Here is a 21031-nt window from a genome sequence, read left to right on the forward strand (position 1 = left end):
ATTCACAGCATCACCTAGTTGCCCTGATACATGTTTTAGGTTTCCATTAATTTATTATCTGTTCTCTGCATATTAGCCATATCCCTATAGAAAATGTTAGACTTATTCTTACCTGACTTTCCTTTATCCCTCTTTAAAATTTAGTGAATTTAATGGTTCACCTCTCTTGGTCATATTACTAATTCTATCCTCACCTGTACCCCAAATTCCATATTATTGATTAGATAATCTAGAATTACAAGAAGACAAAATCAGAAGTGACCTTAAAGTCTACAAAATCCCAAAAGTTCATTTCACAACTGAGAAACAGGAGAAATAAAAGAAATTTCTTCTCTGTGTCTCCTGAGTATAGAAATAACTTTAGTTACCTGTGCATGCTTATACAGCTTACTAGCTTCCAGAGAATGCCTTAAGAAATTTCCATTTTCTGCACAGTTATGTGGCTTAGTAGATAGGGGACCTCGAAGCCTAGAGACAGGACATCCTGGATTCAAACATGGTCTCAGACACTTCTTAGCTGTGTGACCCTGGGCAAGTCACTAAACCCCAATTACCTAGCCCTTAGCGCCCTTCTTCCCTTAGAACTGATATCTAGTATCACTTCTAAGACAGAAGGTAAGGGTTTTTAAAATAAATAAATAAATAAACAAATAAATAAATAAATGAATGAATGAATAAATAAATAAATAAATAAAAGAAACTTCCATTTTAACTCACCAAAAAATTTCAGTCAGGCAACAGAACTGAAGTTTAAGTCTTACAAACAATAAGGAGGAAACCCTTCCATAGCAAGGAAAAATCTCATGGAAAGCAAACAATAGTATTCTTACTTTAATGGTTTGTAACTGTAATGAATTCATGGGATCCCTGACAAAGGTACTCCCCTTTGTGACTCCTATTTATGGAGTCATATAATTACTCCATAGGAGTGTTCTCCTAACAGCTGAGAGCTTTGCCTTAGATCTTTTGACATTTCACTGATACTGATGAAGCCTGTAGCCTTTGCTTCAGTAATTGCTAGAGGATAAGCCCACCTTTTGTTCCAGTCCAGACCTAGATCTCTCCTGGTGCTATGCGGTAAGGTAACCTACACACATCTACCATCTAATAAGATCCAATCAAATTCAACTACATCGATTAAGCACCCAGGGCCAAGTATTAGGGAATTAATCAGCCTCAGAGCTTGGGAATAATCACTCAACCAACTTTTATTAATTTAATACTAAGTGCCAGACATTCTCTTAAGCATTGGAGATAACAAAGAGATAACAAAAGATAATCCCTGTCCTCAAAAAGCTTACAATCAAACAGGGGAGACAACAGGCAAACAAATACATATAAAACACTCTAAAAGGCATAGGGGACAGCCAAAGAAAATGCCTAGAGGCCACCATCATTGGATGAAAGAATGCATGAGCTGGGGAGTAAAATATAAGATGACTGGAAAGGTAGGAGGGGGTAAGATATGAAAGGCTTTAAACACCAAACAGATCATTTTGTATTTCATCCTGGAGGCAATAGGGAACCACTTGAGTTAATTAAGTCTGGGGGCATGGGGGGTGCAGATAACATGATCCAATTTACTCAGCACTTTAGGAAAATCACTTTTGTTGGTAGATTGGGGATAAAATGGAATGAGAGAAATCTGAGACAGGCATGCAATCTTACCGCATTATAATGAGGCCAGTGTCAGAGGATACCCACAGGACAAAGTAGGTGCCTAATAAATGCCTATTGACATATTAAGTCAATAAATATTTAATAAATGATACTTATTGACCTATTATGTGCACAACACTGAGATAGGCAATGTGAATAAAAAAGCAATGTACAAAACAGTCAGTGCTTTCAAGGAATTTACCTACCACTAGAGAGATAAAATGTGTACATGGATAAGTATCAATATGATCACTTAAGAGGAAAAGATAAAAGCATTAACAATTAGGACAATCAGGAAAGGTTTCCTTGAGGAAATAGCAGGTCAGTAAACCTTGAAGGAAGCCAGGGATTCTGAAATGTGTGCTTCTTTTATTTATGTCATATTTATCCCACATAGCTCACTTTGTATATATTTGTCGGCATGTTGGCTCTCTCATTACATTGTAAACTCCTTGCAAAGCTTGGCATTACAAAAAGTACAGATCAATCTCCCAAAGGCAATCTTAATTCATTCTCCTCCTCTTTTCCAATTTTGGGTCCATCTTGTCCATATGCAGCATTGGTTCAAAAGGTTGTAGTATGGAGGACTTTTGACAAGATGGTTCAGTGAATGACTGCATCTTCTCTGTCCTTTACCACCACAAACTTGATATTATACCAATGAGTTATACAGGGAAAAAAAAAGGGGAAATTTCTAAAAGGTATCCTTAAAAGAAAAAGTGAAGGTAAGGAGGAAATGAACTGCTGAAAGCAATACTATCAGCAAACTATCACCATAGGCACGCTGATTTTTTTTTTTCCTACAAGCCAGGTGGCAGAGATAGAGCTCTGGGCTTGTTATCAGGGAGTCACTAATTTAAGTGCAGCCTCAGACATTTATTAGCTGTGTTACCTTGGTCAAGTCACTTAAATTCTGTATGTCTCATTTTTCTTAACTGTAAAATGAAGATAATAACTGCACTTAATTTGAATTTGAAGTTGTTGAGATCAAATGAGATACTAATTTGTAAAGGGCTCAGCATAGTGGTAGGCACATAGTTGGTGGCATATCAATGATTCCCATCATGCACATAGTTCCCCTGCTCTATTTCAGGTTCCTGTGTCATGTCTTCCACTTACTAATGGTTATAAAGAAAAGACAAATTTGGGAATAAAAACAGGTGAGGATGGTCCCCATCAAAGACTTTTTATACTTGATATTAGCCTCTGTAAAAAATATTATTATTTAAATTGCAAAGTTTAAATTCTTTTTGAGAAGAATTTTAGGTAAAGAAACAGTTACCTTTCTGAATCCAGAAACTGAACTGTTGGAGAAGCCACCATGAAGAAGCCTCCAGACCACAAACTGCACAAAAAATGAACTTTGGGTGTAGTTGATTGAACATTTATTTGTATGTATACTTTCATGCCAAAGGGGACTGCCCCCTAACTGGCTTTTTGTCAATGCGTTCAGCAATTATTGGTTTTATTCTTTTTTTTTCTTTTTCTCTTATCCTCAAATTATTGTAATCTTTAAACTGATTATGTTTTCATGATCCTTTGGGGAAAAAATTATTTTTTTTTCAAATGATCACACGGAGAAATGTAAAAATTAGACTTGAATTCAGGACTCCAATCCCCAGAATCCTTTGCTCCACTTCCCCAGAGTGCTTTGTAATCACACTGAATTCTCTCCTGGGCCAGGACACAAATGATTATTTAAAGGAGTTCTCCGCCTACTGAGAGGTCTTTTGGACTTCCCTTTTGGAGTAGACGTGGCTCTTCCATGAAGTGAGATTATCTTGTCTAGGCCTCTCTGGCCTAGGCACGTGTTTCTTATCCTGTATTTTCTTTAATCCTTAATCTTTAGTAAACCTCATAAAAATATAATACTCCTTACAGAAACTAATTTCTACCTGCCTCAGTTTCCCTAAATTTTAATCTTTACACCTCCTGTTCCAACCTAGCCCTATCTCCCCTACAGAACTTTGTCTAGTGATAGTTGCAGGTTGGAAATGTGGAAGGAGCACAGGGTTTTTAAAATTTGACTTCCAACATTGCTGATTTGAGTAACACCGGGAATTTCAATTCAGTCCCTGGAGTACTCCTTTTATTGTTTGTGATTGGGGTAGAACTACAGGGCTTCTAAGGTCCCTTTAAGCTCTTGAACTGTGATCCTATAATCTTGTGATTCCTGGACTCTAACAGTAGCTAAAAGAAACCCCCATATACGACCTTCACCAGTCACCTCAACATCTGTTAGAAACATATAGAACTTTCCCTCACAGAAGAATTCAACCCAAGTCCTTCATTCCTTAATATGGAGAAGTTTAGAAGCAAAGTTCTTAGAGGATTACTACATAATACCTATGTATATACCTGAGGATATGAACAAAGAAAAAAGGTAATGAGATTTTATGGAGTAAGAGAATCCCAGGACAAAACTTCAGAAAACAAAACAAAACAATTATTCTGCTATGATTGCAAGTAGGACCCCAGAAGAGAGAACAGAATGGTTGAAAGAACACCCAGAGTAGTTCATTGGACTAATGAAAGAACTGAAGGAAGAAATAAGAAGTGAAATTAGATCCCTGAATGAAAATCTTCAGAGGATCATAATTAGATAAGAACAGAGAAATAATTAGAAAAGAAATAGCCAAATTTTTGGGGAAAATAAATGTAAGAAAAATAAGGCAAAGAAGATAGCATATATAAAACAGTTTGCTGACCTTAAAGTGCTATATAAATGTTATCAATTATTATTAAATTTGATGATATATTGAGAAATATTAAAGCAAAATAAAAATATTGAATAATTGAAAGAACATGTAAAATTGCTACAACAAAAATAACTGCCCTGGAAAACAAGACTTAGAAAATTTTAAAATAATTGAGCTTTGAAAAGGACATGATCAAAGAAAAAATTTTTATTATCTTTTCAAAAAAGAAAATTGCCTATTAGTACCCAGTGGAAAAAGTGCCAGATATGGAATCAGGTATACCTAGTTCAAATCAGGCCTCAGACTTTCATTAGTTATGTGACCTAGGGCAAGTTCACTCAACCTAAATTATGCTTCAGTTTTCTCATCTGTAAAATGAGTATAATAATATCACCTACCTTCCTGGGTTGTTATAAGGATTAAATGAGATAACATATGTAAATTGTTTTATGAATCATAAAGTGGTATAAAATTGATATTCTTTATTAAGTTTTAGAACCAAAGAGCAAAGTTACTGATAGATTCAGTATATTTGCCGTCAAGAGAGAAAAGCCAGATATAAAAAAAACCCTGAGTAATATGATAACCAATTTCTAGAACTCTTAGTTTGGAGAAAAAACAATTCTTTGAGTAGATAAGCAAGGGACACATCAACAACCAGGAATCCAGGTTAGGAATAATGATGATTTAGCATCATCAACAACAACAAAAAAAAATCATAACATGAAATATTGGACAAATGCAATTTATATGACAAAACTAAGAATATAAGGGAGATAAAAGACAAGGCAGAACTGATTTCTAAGCATTCCTGTCAATAAAAATTAGAATTGATTAGAGACTGAAAGATAAACAGATGGGATAAAAACAATTTAAGAACAAAACACTAGCTAGACCAACTTGACCCTAAGCAATGATTCAGTGTATACACTCTGGAAAAGCGAAGAAAGATTCTTTGGAATTCTATTCAAATATTAATGATGCAACACAGAAAAATACTAAATGTATGAAAGGAAGATATAGATAGAAAAGCAATCCTTATTAGGAAATTCAGCATGTCTCAGACTTAATATTTATAAAAATAAAAGTAATTAAAAATAAGGATATGACTAGAATATTGGATAAATTAGATATAATAGACATGTTGATTACTCAATAAGAATTGTTTTAAATTATGATTCCATTATAAATGATTATATAATTAGCTACACATAATACTTAGCAAGTAACATATTTTGAGTATCACACAGGACTTTCATAAAAACTGATCATATGGTAGGGTCCAAATAATTCATAAATATAAGATATCTTTTAAAGTGGACAGACAAGCAATGTTAGAAAAACTATGCAAAACTAATGTGTACTTTAAAAATAAGCTCTAACAAGATCATATACAATTATTTTTCTGTCCTTAACATAAGAAAATGTTCATGTTCATTAATGGTGTCAAGTTATTGATAACAAAAGAAAAATAAAAACAAAATTATATCTTTTATGGATAATACATAAAATATAAATAACAATAATAAAATATAATAGAAAAATGCTCAAAGGGCTTGATCCCAAGTAGAGAAGAAATAATATGTTCTAGTTATTAAAAGTAAATATTATAGAAATAATAAATAATAATATTTTTAAATTATAATTTCAAACTGGAGATATACTTCAAGAAAGTCAATGATTGAAAAAAATATAAATTTTAAAAATAAGTAGCAGCAAAAAAGTTTAAAAGTAAGTATGTATATATTGAAAAGGGAATGACTAAATAAATTGGTTTATTTGAACATAATGGAATATTATTGTATATAAGAAATGAAAAATATAAAGGATTTATTTTAAAAATACATGGACACATTGAATGAACTGATCTAGAGTGAAGACAAAAGAATCAGAAGATGAATATAATGATTTGAGTAAGGCAAGTGAAAATAACATTGAGACACCTGGAGGGTTGATGAGAAAATACTATGGGTGCAGAATGTTGTATACATTTTATCCTAGTAAATCAAGTGTCCCATGCTATTATATATTTTGTCTTTGAATGACAATAAAAAACAATTATATTAACCTCTTCATTTTCATATCTAAGGAGGACTTGAGTTATATTGACACATAGTCAAAATGTACTTTTCTGAGAATGCTAAAATGTGCATAATTCAGTTATTTGTTAGTCTTTTCACAACTAGTTATTGGACAAGGAACTCACTTGCATTTACTTGGTCAGGAAGGTAGTGAGTAGTCATTCAAAGAGGAAGGATCAGAGGGAAGATCTGAACCCTGGCTTTTCTGCTGATTCTCAAGTTAAAATGTAAAAGCAGGCTAAATCCGTTGCAATTTAAAATACTCTCTGCTTCCTTTTCTTTCTTTCTGCTACAACCAAAGCAGAGTGGTATTTGTTATTCAGTAGTTTCAGTGGTTTCAGACTCTGATACTATTTGGGGTTTTCTTCACAAAGATACTGGCAAGGTTTGCCATTTTCTTCTACAGTTCATTTTACAGATGAGGAAACTGAGGCAACCAGGATTAAGTAACTGGCCCAGAGGCATACAATCAGTAAATGTCTGAGACCTGATTTGAATTTAGGAAGACAAAACCTTCCTGACTCCAGGCTATGCATTCTAATCATTGAGTCACTTAGCTGTCCTAATTCAGAAGGGTCAGCAAAGGTCTGATGGTAATTTTAACTCTGTGTCTTGGGTGGCCTCCGCCAAAAACTAATCAACACTTGGTCAGCCTGTTGAATTTCTGGGCTTAGGTAAATCACACACTAAGGAACCAACTGCTGAAGTCTGTATTAAGTGAATTCTTTCTTTAAAAAATTTGGCAGCTATCAAATAGATACAAAGGGAGTTTGCTTGATGTGATTAACCAGTCCAACATTCGAGGCTATTATGAAAATTGAAAAACAATTGCACATCTTTTAGATTCAATGAATAAGTTTTCTACCATTTCTGCTGCATGCCAGTAAACATGATTCTTGATCATATTTCAAGGAATAGACCATTATATAGGGAAACAGTATTGTTAAAACTGATCAAGTTGAAAATCATACTGTCAGCTTGAACTATAAAACTACTTTCATATTTTCAAGGCATTTCCATTATTCCATTCCAGAGTCTCTACAGGAAAAGAGGATTTTTTTTCATTCAGTTAATTTGTAACACTTTCTTATAAAAAGTAATGAAGATTTATTTTCCTTTAACAAATATAAACTGATTATAAATGATACTCAAGTACATAATATAAGTAATAATGGTGAATGTGGTAAGGAACTTTAATATACTCAATTAGACTAGTCAGATGTGCCAATTATGTTTTAATGTTAAAAATAAAAGGGAATTAAGTGCTTAATATTCCAAATGATTTGGACTGATTATTTGAACCCAGGAAGTGTGAGTTCAAATCCTGCCTCTAAGCCTTTTTCTCCGCATGACTACATACTACCTTCCTGATCATTTAATACCAGAAGCCACTTAATATCCCTGAGGCTAAATTACTTTATGAATATATCTCAATGCATTTCAGACACCCTGGGGGGGGGGGGAGTTGCCCTCAGAAACTATATAATAATAAAAAATGAACTCAAAGAGAAAGAAAAGTTTTAGTCCACCTATTGCCTTGAACAAAAGTTATGAATTTGTCTCTGGCTTTTTTCAAGTGAGTCATGTCAAAGGTTACCCATTGACCATTTGTAGTGATTTATAGCTGTTGTCTCTGGATCTCCTTTCCTTTTAATGATAAATTCAATAGTCATTAAAGCATTCTTTGTCTTCATGGCAATGACCAGGATCATACTTATGTCAGAATTCTGAGGGGTGATGGACACTACTTATATATACTGAGAGCAGTATTTATGTTATATCTCAAACACAAAAATTGTTCTTTCTCCATGCACTGAAGATGTCAGAGTGGATCTTTCATCCTGGCCATCATTGTTATAACATTAATTCAAAGTTTTATGACAAAGGAAACTATAATAAAGATAAGAGAATTGGGTATAATCAATCAGGTGAGGATATTATTTTAATATAAATGATTTAAAAAATTATTTGAAATCTTTTACTACATATTCTAAAATACTCCTACTAAGCTAAAAAAAAAAATTGAACCCATGAGGCAATTTAAATTTTATCTATCAGTTGTCCATTTTAGAAATACTCAATAAAAAGAGCTCATAGTAAAATGATGTTATAATGACCATTTTGATTTTTTAAAATCCATAACATTAAAAGGATAAAGGACTTTATAGAATTTAAATAGGATGGCATTTCAGGATTTCTATATAATAAGCACAAGGAACATTTTAGAAAGGCTCTGACCCTATTTCTGAAACAATCACTATCCATGAAGAAGACTGAGAATCTGCATCTGGGATATTATATTCAAAATTTTGTCTGATGTAAGAATAAACATTATGTCATCTGTATATGCATATGTGGGAAATGCAAGGTCACCAAATAAATACTTCATCTATAAATATAAAACACATAATAAAGAGAAAGAATTACTGACCAGGGAAAGTAAATGTTGTCCCTTGTGAAGGGGTAGTGGAGGAAAGGCAAAAAAAAAAAAAGAATGATTCCTTTTAGTATGATAGACAAGAATAAGTCATGCTTCCATCTACCCTTCCTAACTAGATTTTAAGTGGCAACCCTAGCTAACAAAGCTATAGTGAGCCATTACTTCTGGATGGTAAGTGAGCCTCTAAGCTTTGCTCCTTCTTAAGACTCAAAACCATCCTTCCCCCACAGTTTCTAAAAAATGGATTACCCTGAGAGAATGAGTTTTAAAGCCCATTATAGCAGGTCTCATACAAGCATTTGCAAAATAGACACAACTAAGTAAATTAGAGAAAATTTCACTTACATTAATATTTGATTAGATTATTACAAATGAGTATCTGTCATTGGAAGCTGAATCCAAAGGAGTCATTATATCTTTTAAAGATATAAATTAGTATTAGGGGAAAGTTTAGATAGATACCCAACTAATTATTTCTATGACTTAAGATTCTAAAATAGTTTTCCTTCATTTAGTTATGTTATCTGGGATTATGAACCACCTTTTCCACTCTCCATCACTAGGCATTTTCTAAGAAAACTGAAGTCTATTTAGGCTTGTCTATAATAATTACTTTCTTTTTACTATGAGATCTATAACACCTGTGTCCTATATTTTTCTACCAGTTGTACTTTCCATTATGAGTATCATGGCTTACTGGGAAAAAAAGCAGTGAACATAAAGTTGAAAAATTTAGATTTAAATCTTGATTCTTCTACTTACTATTCTGGTGCCCTTACAGAAATTACTTCCTTTCTAGTGGCCTCAATTTCCTCATCTGTAAAATTAAGGCATTGTTCAGAAGATGTAGACATTGCTTTACATCTATTATCCTATCAAAGAGCACATATATGTTCTAATGCATGAGCGTTTTAAAATTGTATTTCAATACTTATGTTAGAAGCTTGAATATGATAACTTGAAATTAACTAACTGATTAAGAATTGGACAACAATTAAAAAAACTATTTCCTACTCTTTGAGAATGTTGCCACTTCATCATAGTACAAATAAATTTACCTTTTTGTTTTGTTTTGACTCCTATTTGAATTTTAAAATTTCTACTCAGCTCTGGTCTTTTCACAAAAAAATTCCTAAAAATTATATTCCAGTGAACATTCATTTTTTTACCTTAAGGATTTATAGAAGTTATTCTTAGTTTGGATCTCATACCTTTTTGGAAAATTGTATTCCAAGATCTTCTCTCAGTCATAGAGAAGCTATCAGAACTTGTATGATACTGACTATTGCTTTCTTCATGTTTGGACTACTATTTCTGGTTGTTTGCAGTGTTTTCTTTTTCTTTGATGTAAGAGTTCTGGATTTTGGTTATGACATTATTGGACCATTTTCTTTTGGCATTCTTTCAGAAAGTGATAAGTAATTGCTTCCTAGTTTTCATATTCCTTCTGGTTCTGGTTTTCAGGCATTCTTTTATGGTTTCTTAAAATACAATGACTAGGCTTTCTTAAAATTATAATCCTCAGGAGATCCAAACAAATTTTAAATAATACTTCTTTGATCTACTTTCCAGGTGAGTTCTTTTTTAACATAATGTATCTTTTGCTTCCATTTTTTTGTCTTTGTCTTTTAGTTTGTTTCTTACTGTCTAATGGAGTGATTGATTTGTTTGCTCTATTCTAATTTTTAGTGAATCTGTTACTGGGTTAAGTTTTAAAATTTTCTATTTCTTTAAAATTTTTTCCTTCAGAGTTTTAGTCCTTTTTTTCTTGCTTTATTTCTTTTATTTATTCATATAGGCCTTGTGAAGATCCATTTTTCCTATGAGTCATCACTTAAATTATTCATAGAGTTATTTGCTCCTTATTTTGGAAGATTTCTAGAGCTAAAATAAGTTTTTATATTGGTTGGTATTTTCTTTGATTTACTCATCTCTCCAGCTTTAGTTCCCGAATTGGGGCTTCGTGCCAGCATCATGTTCTATTCTCTGCTACATTTGAGGATATGGTGGCCTACTCTATATAGTTTCTCCCTAGGTTCCCTGTGTTTCTTCAATGACTTCTATCTCCTGGAGTAAAGCAACCTAAATCTTTGAGATTTAAAGCACTATATTTTCTGGGCTCTCAGTGGCATCTCAGGACAGAATGCTATCTCTTGTCCTTCTTCCCTGGTTGCCCTAGGAAGCTTCATATTTGTCTGTCTTTATTGCCATTAGCTTTATTGGTGGCCATTCTTTCATTTTCTTGTGGGCATCTGATATTTTGTACATTTCTGGAATGGAAAAAATAACACTGTAATTTCTTATTGGATTTCACAAATATTTTCTAGTCTCACAAAATTCCCATGTTTTCTGTTGGATTAAGTCATAAAGGAGCTGAGAACCCTACTGCTATTGAAGCAGCCATGAAGAACCAGGAGACTCCATTTTATAACATTTTTGAATTGTGTTCTTCCCAGAAATAGAGGATCATCCAAATTTCCATCAAGTCCTCCTTATTAAAAACTAATTGGCTCCTTGTCACTTGGTCCTTGTCCCTCGTATATTGTTGAAAATGCTCTCTAAAAGGTCCTTCTAATGACCTATACTTTACTATTTTTTTTTTATTTCCATTCTTCATGATCACTTTGTAGCATTTTGTAGTTTATAATTCTACTCTACTGGATACCTTCTCCATTGTCTTTAGATGTACCAGGATATCTTAGTTTTCTTATATCTCTGACTACTTCTCTGTCTCCTTTGCTCTTTCTCTGTCCTCTTTTGCAACTTGTTAACGTAAATGTTCCCAGTGGTTTTGTCCTTGATTCTCTTCTCTTTTTTTTCTCTATAACCTCTCTAGGAAAGTATATTCATATTTATGGCTTCAACTAGGTCTCTTCATTGAATTGTTTAATTTAATTGTCAAAAGAAAGTGCATGTTATGTGAAGACAAACATTTTCTTGGCAGTGAATTCACAAAGGAACTTATTGTCCTCCGAACTGTTAAGTAGTAGCGATACTACCTGGTTGTTAAGTATGAATGCTTTTTAAAAAAATATGTAGTTTTTTTTTTTATAGCAGCCTCACTTTCACTTCAATTACTACCCTCCCCTCAAAAAAAAAAGAGGGAAAAAGGGAAGGAAGTTGGAAAGAAAAAAGAAAGGAAGAAAATTTTTAAAAGGGAGACAGAGATAGAGATAAAGAAGGGGGGCACAAAGGAAGGAATAAAGAAAGGGCAGAAGGAAGGAGAAAGGGAAGGAAGTAGTGAAGGAAAGAAGGAATTGGGAAAGATTGGAATGAATTGAGAGAACAAAAGGAAATGGGAGGAAAGAAATAACTGAGAAAGATTTTAATTTTAAGAAATATTAAAAACTATACTCATTTTGATGAGGGTCATCTCACCTCTGTCCCACACCTTTCTCACCCATTAGATTTTGTATATTAATAGCAATGACATTTCATTAAAACTAGTAATAACGAGGATCATAGATTTGGTGTAAGAAGGAACTTAAAAAGTCCTAGAGACCAATCTTCTCATTTTACAGAAAGACTGAATGAATCTCAGAAAGTAAAATATGCTGCTCAAGGTCAGTGTCCAAGTAAATGGCAAAAATATGCTTTGACCCTTGGCTTTCTACTACATTGGTGCTTTCTTCTGGATAACTGTTATACCAAAGAGAGTTCCCTGCTGGGACAATATTGGGAAACTGAATTAAGAATACTTAATGTCTAAGGCCATTCTGTATATCCCTTTTAGTTCTTTAAAATTAGTAATTTTTGGCATGAAAATATACATGATAAAATCCATCTTTTATTGATTTTAATTGTCTTTCTTACACAGGTATGATAGATTTCTATCCCTAATTCCCATATAAAAGACTAGTGAAGTAGCTCTCAGTTAAATATGTAATGTGATTGTCTTTCTGTTTAATTACCTAGCTATTTAAGACAATTGTCAACTATATATAGATAAGAAAAGAAGAGGCTAACCACAGGTTGTTTTAGCTCAGCAATATAGAAACAAAAAGGGGAAACATTTTATTCCAAGTGTCAGGCAAACTATGCTGTATCTATTGTAGATATGTCTCATCCAGGAAACGATGACAATAATAATAGACCAAAATCACAATTTAACTTCATGGAATGATTCACCTTAAATGAAAACAACTCTGAGGTATAGCACACATCAGTAGTATCCACCCCAAAGTATCATAGAATTGTCATGTCACAGAAGACTAAAAGGTAAGGAGATAATCTAGCCCTGCTCAACAACAAGGTACAGAGTAACTGCAGAGGTAGAAAAATGAGGAAAGAATATGACTAGCACCTAACTGATACATCAAATGGTATTCAAGATGAAAGAACAGAATAAATTTCTGTAGCTATATGTGAAATGGAACCTGCAGTACCATGAGGCTCTTAAGTTTTAGGACACATCATGAATGAAATCTGATACTTTATACAAGGAGAGGAAATAAATTCTCTCATTTAAAAATACTACTTTAGCACTGTTGGTTAATAGAGATATGACATGTGCCTAGTCTTGTATAGTGAATAAAATAATTTGACATCAGTTGGCAGACCTATAGGGCTCTGGGCATAAGCCAACAATAGTAGAATTTTCTGGGAAACTCTTGCTTTTTGGAAATTGTATCTCTGCCAATACTACTACCATCTAGCATCGTTAACTACAAGATGAAATCTGAAAACATTTAAATAAAAAAAAGGTGATGGGTAAACTAGGTTACAAAAAATTATCATGCTATACAGCCATTGTGTACTAAAGCTTCTACTTAGTTTGATACCTTTGATTGGTACCATTACAGCACTACATCAAAAAATATACCAGAAAATGAAGTACTAATATCCTCTCTCTCTCTCTCTCTCTCTCTCTCTCTCTCTCTCTCTCTCCCCATCTCACCCTTTCTTCATCTCTCTCTGTCTCTCTCATTCATTCCTATACACACACATACACAGACAGCCTCATCCACCTCCCTCCTCATACATACACACACCCACACAGAGATCTTTAACAGTGCTTTTGCAGAGGAGAATCAGATAAGAAGAAAATAAAGGCTGAGTTGTTGCTTGTGAATTGGCACCAATATTCCTGTAGATATTGCAGCTGAAAAGAATCTGATTGTGTCTGGTCAGCCAGTTAGGGCTGTTTCTGGCTTGTCAGAAACACATTTCTTTTCCTTGTCACATCCCCCAGGTGCTACTGCTGAGCAAATGGTAACATCACTGTCAGAAGTATTTGAAAAGAACAAAAAAATTGATTTGGACAATCTGTGTGCTGTTGCCATTGATGGAGACACAACTGCAACTGGGGTTAGGCCTAGGGTCATGGCAAGGTTAAAAGAAAAGCACCCATGAATTCTCTCTTGTCATCACATTTTTCACACTGAACCACTCTGGGTTTTGCAGATGCTGCAACCAATGTAAAATACTTTGTCAAGTATCAAGACACCCTTGATAGTTTTTACAGACTTTCCCAGAAATTCACCTAAGAGAAAAGAAATCTGCCAATGGAAAAATATATAAAATCTGCTTTAAAAAAGCAATGAACTTCAACTGTTCTTACACACCTGAGACATAGGTAGAATTCATATCACTTTGAACACTCAGAGACGTATGCCATCACCAAATTTTCACAAATTCTCTTCTCAAAAGGAACAGCTTGAGCTTGATGAACATTAACAGATCGGAGCCAGTGTTTTTTTACAATGTATTATTTGTGGCAGAAGAAAAGAAACATGTGACTAAAAAAAAAACAAATGATGACCCAAAGTAATAGGTATAACTGGTCTAAATATTGAAAATGATGTACTTGATAATACAGAAAGCTGACCTAAATAGCAAGACACATCTCAACAGAAAGAATGAGGAACACCATGTCAATTCTGTGTGTTTGAATAGTGAATCTTTGGCAAAGATATTCGTCAAGATGTAAAAAATGGGCTTAGAAAGAAAATATTCAAGTGTAAGAAATTCAAGGAACAATGCTTGCCAAACTCTTAATTAAAGCACTTGTTTTCATTCTTATAACAGAGGTTGAGATTAATGCTTTTCATGCATTCAAACAGAACTGCTATTGCAGTAGAGTTCAAGCTTCCAAACTTTTCAGATGTAGATGTTTACCAATATTTGGTCACAGACTCAGCTGTGGGGACATGGGTGAGGGAGGCAGGCGTTTCTGGACAGCTGAACATATTTTCTTAGGTTTGACAATAAAGTTGCAAGCGAGGCTTCAAAGACAAGGGAATCTTCAAGACTTTCTAAACACGCAATGGTTCCTAGATCCATTTTCCTTAACATTAGAAAGGTTTTCTACATGCTGACGACCCTAATTCTACACCAGCCAGCCTTTGGCAAAGTAGGCTGTGAAAAACAAATGTTTCTTTGCTCACAACTGTTAAAATGAGGTGGCGCCAAAAAATAAAATTGAACTAATGACAATATGTCAGGCACGGATGCAAACACACCTCAAACAGCCAACGCAAGACCCAAGGAGGCATAACCCTCCATGTAATATGATTCATGTTCTGCAATGCAAATTTGCAATATGCTGGATTTCTTCTCCTGTTTCCAGGCTCCTAAGACACAATTCCTTGATGCAGTATTCAGGGGGTTTACTGTAAGTCCTCTAAAGGTTTCTTTATCGTTTAATATTATAAATAATTGTGTTCCAAGGCTGGAGTTCAAAGCTCAGTACAGCACTCATACACTACCCCAGGCAGGTCAGGTGACCTTTCTCCAATTCTCCTCTCTCCGGTGCTGAGGACAGACAAAGTGATATGTCTGTCATACGCCATTACCATTAGAACAGAATCTTGTTCTTTTATTACAACTGAACTCTGCCGGATTTCTCAGCAGGAATGCTAAGTGAAATCAATGTCTTGGATTTCCAGGCTGAGCTTGGAGGTCACAGCCACTCTATCATTTCTCAGCATTATCCTTTCTCTCTCTCTCTCTCATGCACTCCCTGAGCCTCCAACTGGCACACAGCAGATTGAAAACAGCATGCATCAGAGGACTCATGCTGCACAATTTTACAGTCTTTTGGAGCCCCCTCATTTCGGGGGCCCCCCCTTCTATTTTTGCAAATTGCAAATAAGTTTTGTTTGTGTCCTTCTCTAGAGTTGTGAGTCAAAGGCAAGGAAACACTTAAGAATAAGGGTAAACAACGAAATTTAAAGAAAAAGGTTGATTTTGACAGCTGCCAACAAGACCATCTTGTTTATACCACCAGTTGGAAAAAGCTTTAAAATGCCATTGTTACAACCAATAAATGCTGCTTCCCTGTCAGACCATCAATTCAGTTTATTTCAGGTAAATCCACAGATAACAGAGGGATCTTGAATGTACAACTCTCTTTTATAATCTGCCAGAAATATAACCCCCCCCCACACCCTCACCCAGCATACAAAACTATATGCTCTGGTACAAATAATTGCTTCTAAAAGAAAGAAAAAGTAACAATTACTAGTTTTACCTGAGGCAAAATAAATGTCCATAAAGATTTTCAAAAGCTTTTTGAAGTCAAAATGTGCCAGAAATGTCAACTTCTGCCAAAAGAACTACATCCACTTAATATAGTAGTTCCTGGCTTTAAAAAATATGTGTCTGTGTATATACATACATATATATGTTTATATATATTTGACTATATAATTAATTAAAATAACCATTATAAAGTGTATTTGTTTTGCTACTTGTATTATCTACGCAGTTTTACTGTTGAGCTTAAACCTAAGATTACTGTCAGTTTAAGGAATCTATTATGACAAGACAAGAGGATATGAGAGCATGTTAATAGATACTAAAGGAGAGGAAGGACACCTTTTCAAACCTTACTATCATCAACAAGGAATCTCCCCTTTCCTAACCAACCTCCAATAAAAATCATTTGTTTGTTTTTAATAATAACTGAAGGTAGACCACACTTTCAATCCAAAATTATAAGTTTTCTTAAACACCTATGAAATAAATCAAGAACTTCTATTCTAGGCATTAGAATTGGTGTTATCTGTAAAAATTTAGCCTAAGCTTGCAAACAAAAGAAATCAAAACATCATGTTCATAGTAATTTTTTTAGACATGTCCTTTTTTTATTTCACTAATGCTAAAGAAGGGAGAGGCTACAGACCTATAAAGTAGGACTATAAAACAAGAGCAGATCTAAACATGGCTGAAAGTTATCTTGTTTAGAATACTGGATTTGGAGTCAGAGAAACTAAATTTGAATCTGAGCTCCCTGTTAGCTGTGTGTGACTTTGGACAAATCACTTCACCTTTCTGGGTCTCAGTTTGTTCATTTTTAAAATGAAGGGATTAGACTACAAGATCTCAGAGGCCCCTTACACCCTACAATACTGTGATCAGATCTCATGTCTACAGAGTTGCATCTGTGATTGAGAGGGAGCCTGTAAATAATCATTTCTACAGCTAGAATCATGATATAGTCTGAGTCTCAGCAAAGAAAACTCACCATTTGATCATATCTGATTCTCATTTTATGTAGTACAGTGTATGTGTTCAATAAATGCTTGTTTCTTGAATAAATGAACCATGGGTTGGTTATTAGGATTGCCTTAGTATTACAGATTTCAAGATAGAAGGAACCTAGTCAGTAGAAGAATGGGGATTCAAACATAGATTCTCTGGCCCCAAATTTAAGTCTTTTGACGGTATCACATTGCCCTCACAGTTAGCAACATAAATGGGTTGGGAAAGAAGGATTTAAAGTTATAAAAATTTGGCTAGAAGGAAGAAATGTATAAAGGGCAATTCAAAAGAGAGAATATCTTAAAGCAGTGCATCAACATGAGAATATGCAAACAGGAAATTTCATAAACAAAGCAAGAAAAACACACACCAGTACCTTACTTTCATGCAAAACGACCTAGACTTCTCTGTGTAAATGCCCATATTTTGCTGATATGACTAGCCTTTTCAATGAATGTTAAATTATGTGTGCAAAACCTACAGATAATTACTGAAAACTCTGCTGGTCCATCTGTACACCAGAACTTCACAGAGACAATTATACTCACAAGACTGATTTATATTTAGTGACTGTAATTCCTATTACATAACTTTCTTTTAAAGACTTTGGCAATGCATTTAAACATTAACTTCATTCACAGAAGTATAAGGTCAATGAAAACATTCAGAACATAATCATCAATGCAGGTATTTACTCCCAAACATCATAATGGAAAATACTTTTTTGGGGGATTCATTTCTATATCAACATACAGATATTGAATATAGAAAGCTCTATGTTCTATGACCCTATACAAATGTGACAATGCATTTCATATGATGTGTTTTGTTCTGGATCTGTGATCGTATACATGTAAGAAAAGTGCAGTAAAGAAACTCTAGCATTTCTGATTAGTACGACTTCCACAACTGGGAATCTTAAAACACTGTTGGGATTCTGAAAATTTAAGTATTTGCTCAGGATCACATAGCCAAAGATCTTTCTGACTTAAGATAGTTCCTCATCCATGATTATAAAGTCTAAGTAAAGCAAACCTCCATAGATATAATGGTTTGAGCATCCTCTGACCTAAATATATTGATAGCACCTCCATCCTACCAGTCCCTCAGATTCACAATCTTAAGAGTTATCCTTAACTCCTCATTCTTCTTTACCTCATATATCTAATCATTTGTTAAATATTTTTCTACCTACAGCTTTGTCAGTTTTCACCTCTATTCTTTTTTCTTCTCTTACTCAGCTACTCCACTTATTCAAGCTTTCATCACTCATCACCAGCACAATTACAAGTCTCCTATTTAGCTTTTTAGTCTTGTCTTTTCCAATCTATCCTCTATTCTGCTACCAAAATCATATTACTAAAGCATAGACTAGACCATGTAACTCCCCTACATAAGAAACTCCAGTGGCTCCCTATTGCTTCTGGGTTCATGTATAAAATTCTTTTTTAGGGCATTTAAAGTACTTCCCAACATTTCTAACCATCATAAGTAACTTTCTTTTCTGCAGTCTTAGGTCTGGCCAAACTTAAACTTCTTGCTGATTCTTAGACATGACATTCCTTGTCTTGTCTCCATCCCTGGAATATTTTCCATACTCACTTCTGTCTCTTAAAATTACAAATCAATTCTCCTTCAAATCTTATTGATCAGAACATAGTAGGTATTTAATAAATGCTTAATGATTGACTGATGCACAGATTTATATCTTGGGTCATTCCATTTATTATCTGAAATGGAATAGGTAACAACTTTTCTACAACTCATTTACCCTCTTAATAGAATAATTACATGTTTATTATCTTTTCACTCAGGTATTTTCAGTGGTTTTTATTTGTTTTTAAAAGAAAGATAATCCTTCAATAAATAAAATTTCCCCCTCTGTTGAATAGCAGGATAATGTCTAATGTATAGAGAGCTGATTAGAAGCCAGGAAACCAGGGATTGAGTCTTCCCTTCTGAAAGACACCAGCTGTGTGACCGGGGACAAATTACAACCTTTTACTGTCCAAAGTAACTCTCTAAGACTATAAGTTGCAGAGGAGGGCCAGCCTGCATTGGTAGAAATAATTTTATATGCCAGAAACCTCATACATCAGGGAAATCAGAAGTTCAATCTTGATTCTCCTTCTGCTAATGCTATCTTGATTTTTTTCCCCACATACTTAATTTGAAACAGAGTTGGGTAGCTATTCAGATAATTCACATGTAAACCACATTGCTTTTTGTCTAATTGTATAGCTATGAGGCAAAATTGTTCTTTTGGTAGCTAAATTATTTGAAATTGTCTCAAATCTCTACTTAATACTCCACATAGATTATATTCAAAAAAGCACAAATGGTAACTAGACTGTATTGAAGGAGGAATCTCATGTTGCAAAGTCTACTCAAAGTAAACTTCTCTTATTCTCACACTAAAAACCTATAACATTTTCAAACAACTTAATCTCCTATTCTTACAAGTCATTTTTAAATGTATACTAAAATTCCTGGGTTTAAAATTTACATTTTTTATAAATAATAATGGAACTGAGAAGTTAATACCTCAAAGACACAGTTTGTGCTTCTCTATTTTTTTAAGAATTTCCTCTGATGACTTTTCATCTTTTACCCATGAATTTATTGTTAATTCCAAAAGTAAATGTTATCACTTTATCATTTCTTCTTTATAGGTATACACACATAGGGGTGTGTGCATGTAATTAATTACATAGATATTATTTCTAATTTCAAATTCTGTGCTTAGGCTGGCCAATTGCTTATAATCATACTAAATAAAATAATACCAAATGTTGGCAAAATTTCTCTACTAAAATTTTCTTCTGATAAAGTTCACACTATATGAGAATAAATCCCTGACATCAAGGATTGTAGTCTATTGGATGACTTTTAAGCCCAGTGTGTGAACTTGGAAATTACTCCACCCTAATTAGACATACTTTTGGGGAAGATAAAGTTGCAAACTCCTGATTGAACAATGAAGGTACTTAACTCATACCTTATAGTGAAGCTAAAAATTAAGCTAAGTCTGTTTTTAGATCTAATACAAAAGTGTGCTAAGTAAAGTCTATTTTTAGATCTAATACAAAATGGTGTTAAGTACCTATAAAGGCTAAATTAATCACAAAAAGGTCAAGTAACTCACAAAAGGTAAGTTTAAAAAAGAAGTGTGAAGTACCTCAGAAGATATAATCTAACCAGAGAAGGTGAGAACTAAAGAATAGGCAGTCCTGGAAAAAGCATCAACTGTGATTGGTAGACATGAAAATTTAGAGGAGGTGACATAAGAGAAAATTTCTTTAAAAGGAGGCTAAAAATTCAGTTTGAATTGAATTCAATTTAGAGTGCAGTTAGATTCAGAGTTCAGTTCAGTGAGGACTGGAACTCAGCCTGGAAGATCCCCCTCAGACAGCTTCCTTGGAGACAGTCTCGTGGTAAGTGATAAGACTGACTCCCTTTCCCTTGGGCTCAGGGAGGGCACTTTGGCCAAGGCCTTTAACTACTGCCTGGCTCAGCCTGAGCCAGAGCAGTTAAAATTAACTCTTTCTCTCGCTTGCGCTCTCTCTCTCTCTCCTTTCCTTAATTCCTTCTCTATATATTAATTAAAATCACCATAATTCCCAGCTGACTTGGGTATTTTATTATTTGGGAATTTTCCATGGCAACCA

The 21031-nt window shown here is 34.0% G+C and overlaps 1 protein-coding gene across 14 annotated transcripts in view; it reads right to left on the minus strand.

Annotated features, from left to right (window-relative positions):
* The window catches only part of SOX5 (SRY-box transcription factor 5), a 1300541-nt gene that overhangs the window by 63739 nt on the left and 1215771 nt on the right, over positions 1-21031 (minus strand). The gene's annotated exons all lie outside the window — the stretch shown is intronic.

This window comes from Monodelphis domestica, chromosome 5 (genome assembly GCF_027887165.1).
Source record: "Monodelphis domestica isolate mMonDom1 chromosome 5, mMonDom1.pri, whole genome shotgun sequence".
Taxonomy (NCBI): Eukaryota; Metazoa; Chordata; class Mammalia; order Didelphimorphia; family Didelphidae; genus Monodelphis; species Monodelphis domestica.